This window comes from Microtus ochrogaster, unplaced genomic scaffold, assembly GCF_000317375.1.
Source record: "Microtus ochrogaster isolate Prairie Vole_2 unplaced genomic scaffold, MicOch1.0 UNK40, whole genome shotgun sequence".
In the NCBI taxonomy this organism is placed as follows: Eukaryota; Metazoa; Chordata; class Mammalia; order Rodentia; family Cricetidae; genus Microtus; species Microtus ochrogaster.
In genome coordinates, this window is record NW_004949138.1 from 336633 (window position 1) to 347588 (window position 10956).

Below are 10956 nucleotides of genomic sequence, written 5' to 3' on the forward strand. Positions count from 1 at the left end.
CAGGTCAGGCTCCAAAGCTACAGAGAAACCCTGTCTCAAAAAAACAAACAAAACAAAACAAAAAACAAAGCAAACAAACAAAAAAACCCAAGAAGTTTAGGTTAACAAGAATGTAAAAAAAAAATAGAAAAAATAAAGGGATGTAGAGAATGTCTTAAAAGCACACACAGAAACTTGCTGTATATAAAATTAAAATTTTAAATACAATAAAATAAAATTTCTAATTTTCAATTAATGCACATAAATACACTACAGAAAAGTATTAAGTATCTCAATAATTATCATGCATAAAGATTGCCATATAAACACTGGGAGTAAACCAAAATCGTTTCAAAGACTTTGTCCAAATACATAAATAAACTTATGAAACTATGTTTTACTTATATTTATTTGTTTTATATATAAATATATAGAAAGTAAAATTTAATGACTTTGTACATGTAGATATAATATAATTTAGTAGAGAAACAGTCTTCCTGGTTAATATAAGCAAAAAGAAGATATTCAAATACATTACAACTCAAGTGAAGAAACTCAGGCATCTTCCCAAACGCTTCTAAAAGACAATAAAGCTCTGTTTGTTTCTCTCACTTGTAGATGTCACCTCAAATACTCTCTATACTGTTAGCAGACTGCTTCATCATTAAAAGTGCACTCATCAGCAACAAACTCTGTCAGAAGATATGTACATAAGAAATTGCTACTAAAACCCTGAGCATGCACATGTATCCAGGTTTCACATTTATGTGCTTTGTACTTGATGGAGAAACCTCAGAAAAAAGTTATCCGTGATGATAAAACTTGGCTTGGCACTAAACAAACACAGAACTTTGACTATAACTGTTCCCCAAGCAACACAGTAGAACAACTAACTGGCTTCAAAGCATTTACCTTATATTAGGTATTTTAAGTCACTTAGAAATGATTTAAAGCTATATGTAACTGCTACATCATTTCATGCCAAATATACATTACAAAAGTAATGTTTGTCTAAGTATATAATGTAACAGTATTACACATATTCAAGCTAGACAACTATCATCAGCAAATACTTCAATCCTATAAAACTGATATTTATTCAAAACTAACTGACCAGACACCATCCTCACATCCTAGCAAGGACCAGTAGTTCTGTCTCTTAGAAAAGAACTGCATATAGCAAAAATTTACATGGTTTTTCACAACTTCTTCACACATTCTGACTCAAGTCCATCCACATTGTGTTTTACAATAATATTCCACTGCACGTACAGCTACACTGTGCTCATCTATCTTACAGGGTTGACAATCCTGTGATGAAAAGGAGTGATGCCTCTGGGACTCAAGAAACCACTGGCAAATACAGCATGGCACTTCAGCTCTACTCTGCTGCACTGGGCTCATGACGCAAGCACTACATTTTCAATAATTGCAACTTATTTACAAGTTTTGACATTACAAGGTGAAAATCCTCCAACTTTTCTTCTTTTTTCCAAGATCATTTTGGCTATCAGAACACCTTAAGTTTGCATATAAACTGATATTAATATGTGCTCTTATATTTTTACAAAATGGCACTGGCATTTTTACAAGGATTGAAGTAAATTTATAAACGGATTTGAGCAGTAATAGTGCTAGTACTCTAATTCATGAATAGAGGATGTGTTCTCACTTATTTACGTCCTTTTGGACATCATCAATGTTTTATAGTCATCATTATTTGTGCTTTGACCTCCTTCATTAACTGTGAACTATATTGTTATTTATTTCTTTGCATTTGCTTTGTGGTAGCATGGACTGGAGTTCTTATGCACGATGATCAGCAGTCAACTGCTCTGTAAGTAAATAGGCACAGCCTTAAACTCCATCTTCCTTCCTTGATTTCTTCCTGTGTTATCATTTACTTACTACGTAAAAGGTCTCAATATTTTATACAAGCTGACCCTGGTTTCCTGGCATCAAGCAAATAAACAATGAACCAATACAGAAAAACTGACAGGATATAACAGTAATTGAAAACATCAAAGCCTTACATCATCATTTGTAAGAGGGGTAAGCAATTATATAGAATAACATATATATATATATAATTTGTTTGCCTTTACATACATAAAACATTTATAGGAAAAAAATCACAGTAAACCAACAAAGCAAACCAATAATCTTTTTCATAAGCGTAACTCATGTGGCATTTCTAACCAAAACTTCAGCATTAAACATAACCAAAAGAACATTTAAAAGGAAAGAAATGCAACTTATGTATTTTGTAGCTATTTAGAACAATTAAATTTGGTCAGATACTCAGTATACAATTATCAAACACGGGTGTACCTCAGAGTCATATTATCTTACTAAAATGAATTCCTTGATTCCACCCTTAGAATTTCTCCATGTCCTAAGGAATAGACCATTTAAAGCACTCTTTGCTAACTTGTCTTTAGCACATATATAAAAACCCTTTTTCTCTTCAAACCAGTTGATTAGATTGCTCACAAGTCTCCCCTGATTAAAATGTTTCAATAAATTACTTAAAAGGACAAAAAAGGGTGAAAGATTTATACAGTCTAAAGAGGACAGAAAGGGAGAGAAAGGAAAAAAATATCTTGATTGAGGGAGCCATTAAAGGGCTAGCGAGAAACATGGCACTAGGGAAAATACTAAAAATCCACAAGGATGACCCCAGCTAAGACCCTAAGCCATTGTGGAGAGAATGCCTAAACTAGTCTTCCTGTCATCAGATTGATGACTACCTTAAGTATCAGCAGAGAACCTTCACCCAGCAACTGACGGAAGTAGATACAGAGATCTACAGCGAAACACTGGGCCGAGCTACCAGAGACCAATTCAAGACCAGACATCAGTTAAGACCATGACGTTGATACCCACAGAAACAGCTAATCTGAGCTTGTGGGAGCTCACTGAATCTGGATTGAATGTGGGGAAACCTGCACAGGACCAAACTAGGCCCACTGAATGTGGGGGACAGTTGTGAGGCTTGGGCAGACTGTGAAGTCACTGACAGTGGGACCAAGATTTAGGGCTTGAACTGGCATCTAGGAGTGCATTCTCTTCAGAGGGATACCTTGCTCAGACCAGATATGGGGCTTGGTTTTGACTCAAAGTGAAGTATCAGACTTTGTTGACTCCTCACACCTGAATAGGAAAGGGGGGGGGGGCGGATGGGAGGAGGTGAGGGAGTAGGAACTGGATAGATATGTAAAATGAGAAAAGATTCCATTTAAAAAATTCTTGATAAAAAAGGGAAAAAAAAAACCCATGAAGATTAAGATGCAGTATCTCACACTATAGTCTCAGTACTCATGTTTAGGAAAGCTGAGGCTAAGTGGGCTACATAGCAAGTTCAAGAACAACTTCGGGTATTATCTCAAGGATTTACCTTCCAACACCCACTGCTCACCTACAACCCAAAAGAGAAACAAAATTAACACTAGCTTTTTCCCACATCAAGTTATAAATGTACGCAACTTCAAACAGATATAAACTGTAGATGAATTCCATACCTAGCAGCAACTCACAAAGTCTTTTGAAGGATAAGCTATTTGAGCAATTAATTACAGTGAACAGAAAAATCAATAGTAATAGCATAAGTTACCATTAAACACACAGTAGCATAACCACAGTCCCTTAAGTAAATCTAAGCTTATTCCACCAAAGTGATAATTATTTCACATTTCAAAGGGGGTACAAACTGTTACTTACAGGTACCTCTTAGCACATATATGGAGATCCTAGGATTTTATTATGGAAATCCTAGATAAGGGTTCTAAAAATGTAAGCATGCTACTCAGGAGAGGACTTATGCTTTATATATCATTTCTAATTAATTCCCCCAGCATTTTACTTTTACACTCTCACCTATTGCATTACCTGTTTCACAGACATAGTTTGCTACAATTAATTTTCTCAATCTTTTTCATTTCCTCTGATCCGATTCAGTTATGTGTCTTAGGAATAAAACCAGGTTTCTGGCATTTCCTTACTTTATTCTGAGTAAATATTTTTCACTCCAAATATTATGTAAGTAGAAAAGAACATTTTTGGTCAGCATATATACAAAATTCTTGTGTTACTATTTCTGTTGGGTCTCAGAAAAAAACACTTATTAGTCCTACAATTAAATGATTCAGCAACCATCCACATTATCTTTGCCTTTTAACAGTTCCAATCAGTAGCAGATCTAGGTGTAATCAACAGCAGCAGGGGGCTTTAAGAAGCAAAACAAAACAAAAACAGTAGGAATCTTTACTAGAATGCAGCAATTGATACAAGGGAACATTATAGACTATTCCAAATTAACAATAAGATATTACAGTCTGATTTTATAATCAGAAGAGAAATAAAGAGGGTAACTTTAAATACTTGAAGAGGGGATAAATTTCCAACTGGTAATAAGGCTTTAAAAAAAAGTGTTTTCGCAATGAGCCTCTTGAATCTCTGAAGGGTCATTACTTCTGTTTTGGTTATTTAGTACCGTTTAGCTGACAGACTAATATTCTCCTTACCTCCTACTGCTACCATACGTAACCAATTTCATTATCACATACTTATAAAAATTAAAGCATCTCAGAGAATAACTGACAGTGCTCTCACTCTTTTCAGGAACATTTAAATTTTTACCAGCACCATCAGGACAATCTTAAAATGTAATTTAACAAAATGTTCCCATTTCTTTCATTTTGCTGTTTCTTCTACCCCTGCCTACAACTTATGGGATGCGGTTTAGTGTCTGCTGCCACTCAATAGCATGCAGGTAGCATAGTGATATATTTATACAAGGAATCAAAAGCCAGAGGTAGCATTTGATGACTACAATTTTTTACTACACAAAAATTCACTAACGGAAATGTTACCATAGTAACAGTCTAAAAACACTGCACATGAGGATAGCTGACTTCATGATATAATTCTATAGCTGTTGACACCAATACTTGCAGGAGGCATCTATGAGACTTAATTCAAATCCCTTTCTATGATAAGAAGCAAAAGATGTCAGAAATGCAGCTGACAAATTTATAATCTCGACAGTTTTTTATCTTTTAGTTCTTAGAATTATATAAAACAATAAGACATTTAAAATAAGCCAAGCAATACATAAAGCATCTACAAAATATTTCACATATTCCAAACTAGAATATTAGATTTTACACATACCAAATAGTAGAATATAAATGTGCCTAGCGGCAATTGCTTTCAATGTACAAAAGAGCTCATACTATATTCATACTACAATATTTTAAAATGTCAGCAAACAGATCCAAAACACTGAGTTTGGTGTCTAGAAGGACAGAGAAAAGATGACAATAAAAATTATGCCATTGCTTATCTGCACATCAGTATTTTTCTTGAACAGTATCTGTTCAGCAATGTTTCAAGACTTCTACTGTTGGAAGAATAAAGATATTAACTATAAACACAGTAAGGAAAAGTATAAAATGTTGGTAGTAGTTTATCGCCAAAATGACAAAATTGAGTTGGTGACTAAATTTTTTAATATAAAAATTTACTCTGAAAAATATTGTCATTCTTTGTTAATCTGATACAATGAATACCTTCGTAAAAAGAAAATCACGGTCTCACACCATTTAAATGCAAATTCTTAGATAAGTCAGTTATCATTTTTCTGTTTTTAAATTATCATTTTTCAAACACTTAAAATTATTCTGCTAAAATACAATTTAGATAGTAAGTTTTATAACTCAATTTATTAATATTGAACCACTTCTAAGAAGTTTTTCTATGTCATCAAGAGAAGATTCCTTCCTATCTGTTGTACACTGCTGTGGGGAGGGGATTTCCTAATTTACTGTCTATGGGATTCAGATTAAGGTGAGTGCAACACGCTTAAAAGTATAAGACCTAAAAGCAACTTCTATTTACCTTTAATGGGTTTTCCCTGTGAGGCACACATATAACTGACGATTGATTAGAAAAGCCTTGAAATTTTATTAATTTACAAAAAAGTCAAATAAACATTCAACAAAGATGCAACAGGTTGAAATGTCACTAAACAATGTACAAATTTAATAGTTAGTGTCTTTGTAATTTCTTTTTGCAAAATGAATTTTCACATACAAATGATATAACTACATTAAACTTTACTTTCCAATCTTTACAAGCACACTGTAATTTAATATGAAGGACAATGACCTTGTGAAATAGTATCGTAGAGTAGTAGTTTGTTTACATTAGAATGACATTATTAAATCAAATCTCTAAAATAAGTGACTCCCATCTTTGTTTCTCATTAGTACTAATGTATTTTTGAAGAAAATATTTACTACAACAATGCTGTATCTTAAGTCATAATTGCACTTGAACATTTATCCATTAATCTTGTTGATTTCATTTGAAGGTAAAAGTTTACCTTCAAATCCTGATTATACAGCCTAAGATTTTAGACTTTTAAATCACGACGAGATAATATAATACCATTAAGACCAGCTATGTTCATCTACACTAATTCACATCTACAAAAAGCAGAATTAAATACATATTTTAATATGCAAGTGTACACATACACACAAATCCAAACACAAATAAAAAACCTTCTAATACACAAATTTACCATTTTTAGTCCTATCCAGAACCAGGAAAGCACTTCAACCTAAATGTTTCATCATAGCAATGATGAAAACTATGATAAAATAAACATGAAATATTTCAAAATATTCAAGTTTACTAAAGCATGCATTAGTACACATCACCAGATATCATGTACATATAAAGCTATTAATAAAAAATCAATAAACATCACCATGACTTTTACTGCATCTAAAATAAATAATAACTACAAATTCACATGTACATTAAAATGAAACTGCCTAAACTACCAAATGCACTGTACCAATACTGCATCTACATCTAGCACTTAAAATTTTTGAGAAATGATTAAAATTGTCTGAAATTTTGAGTTTTATTTGTGAGTTCATTAAAATAATGTAACTATATTAAAATAAAAATTATGTAAGGATTAATCAATAAGAAAACAAATTATGCATATGTGAATGACTGAATAAGCAGCGCACACTCTCTCAAACACATATACACAGCCAGACGTACACAAAGAGCATTGATTTCCTCCCCCGGTTACACCATTGCTTTGCAGACAACAAGCTAATTTGGGTTCCTATCATGCATCTCATCGGTCATACAGCAATACAAAACAGAAATAAGTAAAGACGGCCATCTGCTTGTTAGCCGAAACTATAAAAGTATATCTTTTTAATAAACAATAAAATTAGTTTGACAGGGCAGAGACCACCTGAATAGAAAATCAAATATTTCATGTTATTTAAGGTGTATGTCTGCTGGCTATTAAAATACTCCTCTTTAATTTATTACAGCAACACACACAATACTCATGTCATCCTCATTTTCTAAATCAATAATCAGCACAGCATGCTTCATTAACAGTGACCAATCACGGATGAGCTGGGGATCTCATTTTACAACATGAGCATTCCTAAGACATAAACCATCTGCTACTTGTAGTAACAGAAAAATCAAATTAATCCATTCTTATCATGCATTCAGATTTTAAAGCAATTAAAGATGCTCTTAGTGTAATCGCAGCCACAGAAGTAGTTCTGTAATGAGGGAAGCAAACTCTTCACTGAACTTTCTGTCATTCTCAATACATTTGAAAACTTTACAAGCTTTTTGCACTCCAGTGGGCCATTGTTCTCTGAACACAGATGTTGAAAACAACAAGCACTTTTTATTAAACATTTAATCTTTGCATATTTGAGAGAGTTTAAATACTGAACAGTGATCAAAACATAAAACACATAAACACCAAAATTAACTGCATATTAAATGAGGCATAATGTCTGGTTTAAATGTATAGTAAGAAGAAATTCGGAGAATTTGTTCTGTTTCCTTAAACTTTTATCTTCCTCTTTTTTTTTTTTTAACCAAATATGAGCTGGTCCAATCTTCACACATGCAGTACCTAAATGAGTGTTACAGAGAGTATAGATTTGGGAGATTTATACAACTTTCCCCTCTAATGTGATACTATTAAATCAACAACAAAAATTCCAGGACACAGAACATCATCATTCCCAAATAATTAACATAAGAACGTAAGACTTTAAGAAGAAAGAGGCAAGACCAATCACAGAAGTACCAAAAGGAGCAAGTTTTTTTTAAAGCAACATAGCTTTAAATTCTCATCTGATCTTAAAAAACTAAGCCTCAAAATTGTAATTCAAGAACTTTGGGAACTCTCAAGTGAATCTACTGTTTCCAGATGAATTCAAACAGCATACTGAAGGATGAGTGGAAGTTTGCAAGCTTGGCATGAAAAAGGGAGAAGGCAGGAGTGATGGAGATTCTAATTTCACTCATCACAAGGGCAAAAATAAAAAAGTCAGGCAATACACACCAGTGATACGGAAAGACAGACCAGCTTCCCCTCAAATGCTGATGGCAAAAGATGGCACACATACATACACACACATGCACATAAATCAATGGGTACATGCCCACTAACTCCCCAATCTAAAAGTAATGTTTTAACTTGGACAGTCATGTGATAACAAAATTTGACTTGAATTGATATGAAGCTATAATCGTCCCTTCTCTAACAATATAAATAAATCATACATTTTTCCATCAGAAATTCTAATGTGTCTTCTCTTGTGTGCTGCATCTGCTACACACACACACACACACACACACAGCATTAATAATTCCAAAATTCTAAAAAATACTAACTTTAAAAAATATTCAGTCCCCCTAATGTATTTCAAACAAAGGGCTGAGGAGCAATATAAATGTATCCCTCACATTATTGGTTACAAAAACAAACCATGAAAAACTTTGCTGTCCTTTAAAGTCTACCAACATCATTTCCTACACACAAGCCTACCACTTTAGGGCTAGCATATCCTTATGTTCATCAGACATGCCATTTTTAATTCAGTATTTTAAAGAAAGAGATACAAACACATATATGATAGGATCCCTACTCTACAGGAGCATGAAATATTTGGTAAGAAGAGGTTCTGTGAAATATTCTAAGATGCAAAGGTCCAAAACCCACACTACTCTAAGCAAGACCTAATTTATACACAACCTCTTTGTAAAAGAGACCTATGCAACAATACTTTTGGAAGGGCTGGGAGCTGAGTAACTACTGTATTTTTTGTTCATTCCCATGAACCTGAGTTCATTCCCCAGAATTAATTGGGAAGGTCGCACAGACCTGCAGTTTAGTTGAAAGGGAAGGTGAGGAGTGAGAGGAAAAGGTCTGAGTCATACTGGGAAGCCACTAACCTTGCCAACAAGTGATCTTGTCTCAAAAAAGGAAAAAGCTGGACAGTGCCTGAGGAACCACACCAAGGTGGTGCCCTGGTTTCCATAGACACGTGTGAAGTGCATAAGCAAGAACACACATACACCTAAGTCTGAAAAGAGGAAGTGTATGTGGAGAAAAGAACATGATCAACGTCTTTTACATGCATGAACATAACAGAATGCATCCCATGAGTTTGTACAATTAATGTACACTAATTAAAGGTTTCTATTTGAAAAAAGATCTTTGTAAAAAATTAAAATCACAGCAAAGTAAATCTTTGCCACTAGTCAAGAGCTCTACAGGCTACCGACATGAGGGGCTCGACAGCAGAGAAGCTAGAATTGAGCATTACTGTCGCTGCATCACACCCTCTAAGACAGTCAGGGAGAAAAGTAATGAAATGCGAGAGGCGGGAACTTTGACACAAAGATTTAGTTTGAACATATTCTACTTGAGCACAGCCATTCAGGTGTGATGTTTGTTCTTCCTCTTCTTTTCTTATAATATCTAAGAACACATTGTCTCCTATCTCCCATTGTATAACAGTTTCATACCTTGGACTGAGTAAAAACTTTTCACAAATGAACTAACCTGGATACTAAAGGCTATATTAGATTTGAATGTTGGAAAACATGTCCACTTTTGCAATAAAATCTTCCCATGCTATTATCCCTGGTTCCTTCCTTGTAAATCAAAACCCTTAAGCTAGTCTCCTTCTATTAAATACTAAATAATTTGATAATAGTTATATTAAATTGAGCTATATGAAATTAGTACTATTTAACAATTATTTTTAAATGGACAATTTGTCTTAATACACACTGAAGTTCATTTGTATTATATGAATCTTCGTCATCGTTGTCTCCCTCTATGACTAGTCATTAGGCAATTCAGGGTCCCCTATTACTTACTGTGACATTAAAGTATCTGCTGAGCTTGCCTCCAGGTCTTTAGTCTAACTACCTTTGTACACATCTTGAAGACTAATATAGAAAAATCGCTATGTGCATGGGATTTGACGAGGTAAGTCTTGTTGCATACTTTCCCATCTAAGCCGTGGAATCTTATTAGAACACAACAGACTAAAATGATGTTCTTAAACATAATTTAAAATCAGCTCTAATCTATCAAAATAATAGCAAAGTTTTATAACTGAATTATCTTTATTAACTACTTAGGAAAATGTTTCATGAATGATTGTAAGACTATGTAAACCCTGAAGAGCAAAACCTGACTTTTCTTTAATTTCCATAGAAATAATAACTGACATATACAAGTAAACTGCACTGACTGACGACCTTTCATATTCAAGAATATGAAACATAATACAAAGAAAGAAAAAAAAGAAAACCAAAAACCTTTTAAATTGAGCATATTAATACACTCCTTTAATCCCAGCACCAAGGTGGCCAAGCTAAGAGGATCTCTGAGTTCATGGCCAGCCTAGTCTAAACAAAAACTTCCAGAGAGATGTAGTAAAATGAGGTCTCAAAATAAATAAATAGATAAATAAATAAATAAATAAATAAATAAATAAAAGAACACCTCTAAATCACAGGTAAATAGAGATATGTAAAACCAAAGCAAATTAATGTTTTCATACGATTTAAATATAAGTCAAAATAAATTTTTCTGTCAATAACAAGAAAAAAGGG

General features: G+C 33.5%; 1 protein-coding gene across 4 annotated transcripts in view; it reads right to left on the bottom strand.

Moving 5' to 3' along the window:
- The window catches only part of Tbc1d5 (TBC1 domain family member 5), a 449388-nt gene that overhangs the window by 317537 nt on the left and 120895 nt on the right, over positions 1-10956 (bottom strand). The gene's annotated exons all lie outside the window — the stretch shown is intronic.